Consider the following 9,491-nt stretch of genomic DNA (forward strand, 5'->3'; position numbering starts at 1 on the left):
CCACGTGGGTTCCGTCCAGTTGCTGACGGTTGCCCCCGCTATGAATCTGTTCAAATGATCGTCTGGGTCGGATATACCATCATAAGTGCCGATGTTGGGCATCTGCTTGGCACTCTTCGGGGCGATTGCTTCCACAATGTCCCTTGCAAACTTGGACGTTCCCGCATTTGCAACAGTTGGTCTAAAAGCTTTGGAGAAGTCACGTGGGTTTCTTCCCGCGTTTTTTGGTTTGAAAGTTTCTCCAAAATTCCTTCTCGGTTGGAAGTCCGTTTCCTTACGCTTTCCTTTCGCCCTATGGCGAGGGTTTGCGTCGGTGTCGGATTCCTCCGAATCATCGTCCAAGTACTCGCACTCATTGCTCATGTTGAGCTGTTGAGTGCTTCCGAATTCGTCAGCCTGTTGGAGTGAACGTAAGCGTTCATCCAACTCAGCTTGGAATTCCTTTTGACGTGCTTCCGCCCACGCTTTAACTTGATCAAGTGTTTGGTGGGGGAACCTCGTCTGTCATCTTTCCGCCTGGGTATCAATGAATCCCAGGGGATGATTGTTTACTGCACTTGCCCCGGCTCGAGTGACCGGGGTAGTGTTTGTAAAATTTACTGCACTTGCCCCGGCTTGGGTAACCGGGGTAGTGTTCGTAAAACGTGTGTATTCACCGGTGTTCCCCCCAGTAGCTGGGGTTGTGGTTACCGGGGTTTCCTGGTTACTCCCTGGCCTGGGGACCGGAGTAACGTTAACCATCTTTCCAGAAGTTTTGAAAAAACTGAAAAAGAATAAGTTCTAGCTTTTATGCACGGATGGCGCCAATGAAGAAACACTAAGTGACCCCGGGCAGATTATGGATAATCTGGGGGTTAAATAGATGTTTCCCACGAGGGTTATGTCCAGCAAGATGGTTCTTCTGATGACCTGCAAAACAGGCACCGTGAGCTCGTCACTGAGAAGGGGGGGTACCTCCTTGTGACCACCCTCCGGCGTGAGAATCAGACTAGATTTCTCTGAATATAAGTGTATATATTGAGAGATTGCTAGAGAGAAGATAAGATAATGAGATAATAAGATAATGTAATGTCTCCCTACCATTCCAAGGTGTTGGAGTATTTATAGCCGAAGGTAGGTTTCCAAGAAGGTACAGCCGGCTGAATAGTATTCCTGTTCTGCCAACTGTGGGCTACGCACATGCCATGCTGGCAGTTGGTGGGTAGGCAGCGGCTGATAGGGACCAGGCCGGCTGTGTACTATTCCTTTTCCACCAACTGCAGGCTATGCACGTGCTACGACAGGTTGGTGAGTAGGCAGCGGCTAATAGTGACATGGGTTGGTGAGTAGGCAGCGGCTGATAGTGACCAGGCCGGCTGTGTACTATTCCTTTGTCACAGTGAGCTGTCGCTGCTTTGGTCAGACCTTTTGTCCATACCTTGTCAGGTACAGTACAAAAGGTCCTCCAGTAGCGTACGGACTGGCTCATTTGGGCGAGAGTATTCCCGGCTTTGGGCGGGAGTGTTCCCGGCTTGCTCACTCCTTCTTCAGGTGACATTACTGAATTATTCAAGAGTTAAGTGCCTTGTGCGTGTAGCCTTGCTGCGCAGGTAGCCTTCCCTGATGGCTTGTATCCGCAGCTGCGGGAACAGGCGGGGTACTTCACCATTGGGAGGCTTTTCCTGCGGGAACAGCTTGCGTACTGCGCGTAAGGACGTCACGTCTCTGAGCATGGTGGGTCCTGCGGATCCAGTTGGTTTCTGCGCAGACGTCTCTCTTCAAGGTGAGTCTTGCGAGTTTAGCCTTTGCACAGACGTCCCTGTTGAAGGTGAGTCTTGCGGTTTCAACTGCGCAGACGTCCCTCTTTGAGGTGAGTCTTGCGGGTCCAACTGGGCTCTGCTGGGACCTACCTCTTCACGGCCCAATCGACAATGAGCGTAGATGTGTGGTTGAATCATGTATCAGGGTGTAGTGTTAGTGAAAGAGTCAAGAACCATTGAGGGGGTCGGGCGTTGTTCGTGGTCAGTGTGTTGATTATTTTGTTAGTCGCGCCCACCGTTTGGGGTCAAGGTTTGTTCGACTTCTATTTAGAACCTCAAAGCAACCATATAGGCCAGAGTTAATAATAGAGTGTTAACATAGTTATCTACATAAAATTCATATAGTTGCTTTAAGGTTCTTAAAATAACTAGATCTTACTCGACAGTTGACCCGACCCACACATATGAGAAAACTATATGCCAGGCAGAACACATCACAAAAAACCCAAACCATGTAACCATCCAAGTTAAACCCAGAAGTCAACATGCAACAACCATGAAGCTGATCATGAAACATAACACAAGCAAGTAACAAGACCAAGTTCTCAACTTCAAGCAACATGACTTCTTTACACCAACTAATCATGACCTGACACAAAAATAACTAGATCTTACTCGTCAGTTGTTTACACCACATGGATGCATCTGATTCAAACGGTTGAAATTTAGTAAGCTGAAAGCGGGCGAGCAGCCTTAGGCCTCACTGGAGTCTTTGAAGGACTCACCCTGAAAATATCAAAAAGACATTCTTTTTATAAAAACACAAGTGGCCTCAAATAAAAATACACGGTTGCCGGTTTGTAAACCATACCTAATTGGTTGTGTTCCTAACAACTGACCACAACAATCAAGCGCCATAATTGCACTTTCGGCATGTAAAAGTTATTGGTAAGACGATTATTAGTACGTGTACAACGCCTAGGGTGTAAACGGCCCAGCCCGGGCATGCAAGGCTAGAGCTTGAGTCCGGCTCGGTTATTATTTATAAATCATGTAATATTATTTGAAATTACTTTATATAATTTTTTAATTATATATAACTTTTGTATATAAAACAAGGGAGAGTTATTCTATAAAATAGTTCCTAGGAAGACTAAGAATAAATCATAGCAATTGAATCATGTTAATCAATGGTTGAGATTTAAAATTACCAAAAACCGACATAGTTTCCTAAAATTACTATTTCACCACTATAACCGACATAGTTTCCTAGAATTTTTCATTCACCATAGTTTGTAATGCTACATGTCAAAAATCTATTGGTTCTTACAATTCTTATAAAACTCTTTATTTTTATTTGAACCTTTTTTTATACAACAATATATATTTTATAATTATTTATCAAAATTCTAAATATAATACTTTTAAGTTATTATATAAATAGACATTCAATATATTAAATAAAAAATTGTAGAAATAACAGGATTCAGGCTTAAGAACCGGCTTGAGCTCGATAAGTGAAGCTCGGGTTGAGACTCGTTTAGTAAACAAGCTATTTTTAGGCTCAAGCTCGTTTATCATTTATCATTTATTATTTACATAATATTATTTACAACTATTTTTTATGTATATTTTAATTATAATTTATATATATATTACATAATATATATTTATATAATTACTTTTATCATAATTTTATATATAGTAAGAATTATTATATAAATATGCATTTAACATATTAAACACAAATTATATAATTAACATGGCGAGCGGGGTCAAGCTCGATGAGTGAAGCTCAAGCTCGAGCTCATTTAAGCTCTGCTCAATTCGAATTTCTAGTGAGCCGATCTCGAGTTCTCAACACCCATCATATGCTATATATTTTGAACTTACTATCACAAACTCAACAAAAGCAATGCGGGTTGTATGAACATTATCCCCCAAAAGCCTCAGTCGAGAGACCTTCACGCAAAAAAGTTAAATGACAGTTACCACCTCAGGTAATGAAAAATTTGTGATAAAATTCAAATTGTGATGGTCGATTTAACCTCGCCACATCTTGTTTCAAAGAAATTCTTGACTTTTGTGTGAGAAACCTGCAGATATTAAACAAAAGGCTCTTTTATTCCAGGAAACTGATTTAAAATCATAGGTAAATAAGTAAAACGGTCACAAACCTTCCTGTCAATATTTGTAAAGTAGACTGTTCTTGCACACATCTCTCTCTCATCCTCTGACTATATCCCAAAACATCAAGAGTAAAAAATCACAGATGCTTGTGTTTTAGACAAGTATAGGGACTTTTATAAACAAAAAATAGTTTAGTGACTTTTTCTTGTATTTTTTACAAGTTGGGAGATTTACCACACCAACATCAGGTTGAGAGCCTTCTCATGAAATTAGAATGTATACTGATTTTTTATGGTATCAACGAAAAATAGAAATATAATATATATTATCCATCATCTTTGAATAAAATTTGGAGAGTAGTATTTCAAGACTCTTTAACTACTGATGATTCAAAACAACATAAGACCTACATACCCTGGGGAGGAAAGTTGGATTCACAGGAAGGATGGCGGTTTTCGAAGGCAAAACAGTAATTTGAGAAAAACCAAGCATCGCACCTCCAAGATTTAGTGCGGCCCTTGCTGAGTCTGCAACATATTAATGTAAATTTATAAAGTTTATAAAATGTTCATTTACCGGTAAACTAAAAAAAGTAAAAAACAAAATGTCATACTCTTGTCACCAAACTCAACGAACGCAAAGCGCATACGTGAATGTGGATCGCCGCAAACCCGACAATCCAAAACCTTAATAGTAAACCAAGTTCAATATGCATTTAACAAATGATATGAAAATATTTAAAGTAATCAGTTAATTGAAGATCAAGGTTGTGACTTACATGCCCGTAGCCACTAAACAAAGCAGCAAGTTGCTCTTCAGTGACCTGTTAAAGAAATCCTTTTGATAATATGAAATTTATGGAAAAAATGGTACATAATAATATATTAATATATAAGTTGTGTTTCACTAACATTGTGATAGATATCAGATACATAAACAGTTCTCTTAATGATATCTTCTCGTTGAGCTTTGAAAGACCTCCCATTTGATGGTCTCCGAGTGTTACCATAGTTAGTTCTCTAATTTAAGAAAACAAAATGAAAATATAACTCTTTTTAGGATTTTGACGTTCAAAGTAATAGAATCAGGGGTGTAACTCATTTATCTAAACGAGTCAAACAAGGTGGTGGAAAGTCTATGACTCAGCAAAACACGATTTTGTATAATACACAAGTAACTAACTTAAACGTATATGAATTATGTTCTAATAGGTAAGAACAAGTTTATAAAATAAGCAATTAAAAAAACACAAATGCGACAAATATGATTTTGGGGTTCATCGTCAGTGGTGGACCCATGAATTTTTTTCATGGGGGCGGAAATTTTTAAGCATTGTATGACTATCACAATATAATAATTTTTTTTTCGATTCATACCGGGTCAGGTCGATCCAGGAGACATGATAAAAAATTAAAACTGAACTAAATTTCACATACTTAATTATATTTATGTTTATATATACGAGAAAAGATCAAATAAGAAGTTTGATTATCCTAAGAAGGCTAGGAATGAGGGTAATTTTGTCTAATACCTTAATATTGAAAACCCACTTAATTTAATTTCAAAACCCACTTAATTAAAACCCACTTAAATTTTCATTTATCTCCTACAACCACCACCGCCCACCGCCACCCACCGCCACAACCTTGCCGGAAAAGTCTTCGAAAATTTCGTCAGAAAATAAAACACTATGAAAAACACAATGAAAAAGACACAATGTAAAAAACACAATGGAATAAACACTATAAAAATAAAAATACAATGACAAAAACACAATTAAATTACACAATGTAAAAAACACAATGCAAAAAACACTATGAAAAAATAAAACACACTTGTATAACACAATTTTGGTAAAACACACTTCGTAAAAATCCATGATTTTTTTTTATTTTATATAGCAATCTGGTACTCATATAAAAGATAAAAAAACACTCGTTATTATGGTGAAATTGTTTTGAAAAAAAAATGTCGTATAAAAAAGTTATGGGCGTTTAAAAATGATGGGGGTATTTGACATATGCCTTGTATGTGGAGAGAGAAAACCAACAAATGTGTTATCTCTATTATGCCATTACCCTTGTTTTACACTTGATGATCTCTCTAATTTAATCTCAACCATTCAATTTTAAAATGAATGGATAAGATTATTTCATATCCTTCTTATGAAAACTAATCTTCTTATTATAACTCAACCCTTATATATACAGCGACGAAATCAAGAGATTTTAACTAAAACATCATAAAATATATATATATATATATATATATATATTTAAACGTGCCTATTATTTGAACTCCACAAACTATATGTATACTGCTATACTAAAATAATAGTAACATAAATAGCAAATTTCAAATTAAACACCAAAAAGCATAGGATAATAAAGCTAAATAAAGAATCTAGCATATTATTTATTCAATCAAAAAGTAATAAAGTATTTATAACTTAGGTTACAAATTGTAAGTTGTCGGCCCAATATATAGTGTTAAATATAGATTTTGTATTTTTATTTTTGGTTGGGCTTTATTTGAAAAGGCTCATCTAGATAAAATAACTATTAACCCTAACAAGTACAACTTATCTTCTTCTTCTTCTTCTTCTTCTTCTTCTTCTACATGTTCTTTACATTCAACAGCGGAGAAACCAATGTGCACTGCCACTGTTTGCCGGAAAAACTCAGATGAGTATGTACTAAAAGTTTAGGGATCTGGGGCAGCAGGAGACCTTAACCAGATTTTTTAAGAAGGGCAATCGGGATTTTCGCTTAAAATTTACACTATATATATATATATATATATTTTTAAGGGGGGCGGCTGCCCCCCTTCCCATAAACCTAAGTCCGCCTCTGTTCATCGTACCTATAAACTACAAACGCGATAATATAAATAAGCGAATTATCGAGCACGTAAGTGACAAAAATATAATCCAAATGACTTAAGGTTTTATAAAGATCACAAATCAAATTTGATGACCTTTATTAACATATTTGATGAGATAAAGCAACAAGAACTCCTATCATATTTGATAGGAGTTCTATCATATTTGATGACCTTTATTAACATTTGAAAGAAATCCAGAATCAACCATCCAAGATTATATAAAGATCACAAATCAAGAACTCTTATTTATTTAATTTTCTTTTGAGGTTCTTCCTTTTTTTACCATTAAAGCAACAAGAAATAAACAGAACAACATTAACTTGTCACACAGCCTGAAAACTTAACAAACATTAATAAAAAAATGATCTTTTTATCAAAAAACCATTACAATATGCACAAACTCATAGCTACACTAAAAAGCATTTTTTTGGTAAACCTATGACACAAATTCAAGAATTTAACATAGCCCGCCAACAAAATTTTAATAATCTAAACTATGACCCGTTAGCCGATAATAACGTTATACTGATATAATATAAAGTTTAGGTAGAGAGATAGGTACCCTTGGGTTATTATGATATCCTTCAATCCCAGGATGATTGTGATAAATTGATGAGTAAGATGGAAAGAATTCCTTAGCCTAAGGATTCAGTTTCAAAGAAGACAACATATCATCAACAAATTCTTGCATTTTAATTTCTGATTTTGGACCCAAATCAGTCCCATTAATATTATTATTATTATTATTATTATCATCGGAATGCACCAAATCAAGACTCCCACTTTCCACACTCTTGACCACAGAAGCTTCAGTTTCAGGTCCAGCAGCCATAGAATTTATAAAAAAAATCAAATTTTTAACAAAACCAAGAAGAAAAAAAGAATGAAAAGTGTTGATTACAGAAGGAAATTGAGGGTGAAGAAAGTAAGCAGTGTGGTATTCATAGTTCTGATAAATGTGGTATTGCAAAAACAGATTCTGAGTATAGAGAGTGAGCAATTTGATTTTGATCAAAAGAATGTGGTGTGGTGGGTTTCTACGAGGGAAACTGGTGGCCTTCTGTTTTGTTGCTTTAATAAACAACAACGGCTGATGGGTTTGCTGTAAAAGATATATATATATATGTTTGTTTTGTTTGATACGTAGTGATGAAATGGATCATTGTTTGGTTAATGTATCAGTATGATATAAATTATTACTTTATATTGTTCATTAGGTACGAAAAGACACATGGATGAAGTACAAAAGACAAAAAGATACTTGTCTAAAACAAAGAAAATGGTAATGGCAATGGCGTGTATAAACGTTTTGTTGATGATACACTAATGAAAGATGATGCGTTGGAGGGTTTCTCATGCATGACGTGATTTTTGCTAGCATTAATAGAACAAAATCAGAAAAAGTGACCTAAAGTGGACATGGTGTCGGATAGTTCCCGTTTATATATGCATACCTATTTAAAATGATTAGAAAATTACATGGCATACAGAAAAATGGCTAGTTACTTGTTTTTTTCATTAGTTTGGCATTTTGATAATGTTTGGTGGATTGTTGTCACCTGAGTGCCAGATACATAAATAACACATAAAAAAACGATCAAATACTATAAAACATATAACAATTTTTGCTAGTGGATGTTTACAACGTGGGTCCGTTCCATTGCAAGTACTGTTGTATTGACTATTTAATTGGGTGCTAGAGATGTATACAGTATTTTGCAATGGCAGCCATGAATCAGTCGTGTGTTAGACTGTTAGTTGTCCTTACCAACATTGAAAGTATTAAGAGAAGTGGACAAGCATTTTGGGTTTAAAGGTACCACATGGGAAAGCACCTTTCATTGGTTTTGAGGTTTGAGAGGGATGGCTTGGTGGAGGCTGATGATGATGCTTCGGTTGGTGGTGGCTGATAACGATGCTTCATTTTTGTGGTTGTCATATATTTTGATACCAACCTCTAGGCCGGGTTTGGTTTGTGTTCCATAACAAGGTAGGCACTTAATCATGATTTTTTAATCCAATGGTGACCGAATAGGCGAATATTATAGATTAGGTCTCCAAACTTCAACATAACAGAATCTGCCATATCAGTTTTTGTTAATGTTACGATGTTGGTGGTTCTTATCTAATTATTATGAAGTGTGCGCGACATAATGTTGGTCACTTATTCTTGTCTCTACAAACTGCTGATATGTTTTACTTTGTTTGTCACTTCATCAATCTCTTCATGTGCAGGATTATGATATGTCAACCCCTTTTTTTTTTTCTTTTTTGAGGAAATCTCGCTGGATTGACAAATCATGTACAAGCGTTATATGTTAAGTGCCAAAATTATTATAACTAGAACGTGTAAACTAAACGTATGATAAGCGGTTTAAATAATTGAGGCAAGGTGGCTAAGATTTGTCATTGTGCATCGTTCTCTATGGTTTCAACAAAGTAATTAAGGCAACTGCTTAAATATCATTTCAGGTGTGAGCCAACCTGTCACGATAAATTGTGATCATGGCTACTTAATCACAATCTTCACAATATCTAAGTATTTCATCAACTAAGAGTCTATAGCCTTGTCATTACCTACCATCAATAATTTTCCAACTAAGCTAATTTGAGTACCATTAATAAGTTGGCATTCCCCAAACCATACCAATAGCTCTACTATGATATGTAACTCTCAATCACTACTAACTAACAACCGCTAGATTCAATCAACACATAAACTTAGAACAGCGATGGTAC

The 9,491-nt window shown here is 36.1% G+C and overlaps 1 pseudogene; it reads right to left on the reverse strand.

Annotated features, from left to right (window-relative positions):
• Nucleotides 1-2,464: 2,464 nt before the first annotated feature.
• On the reverse strand, nucleotides 2,465-7,584 carry LOC143550800 (polyadenylate-binding protein-interacting protein 9-like; annotated as a pseudogene).
• Nucleotides 7,585-9,491: the final 1,907 nt, after the last annotated feature.

The sequence above is a fragment of the Bidens hawaiensis genome, unplaced genomic scaffold (genome assembly GCF_021521415.1).
Source record: "Bidens hawaiensis isolate Kalapana, Puna unplaced genomic scaffold, B.hawaiensis_p1.1 tig00016189_1, whole genome shotgun sequence".
Lineage (NCBI taxonomy): Eukaryota > Viridiplantae > Streptophyta > Magnoliopsida > Asterales > Asteraceae > Bidens > Bidens hawaiensis.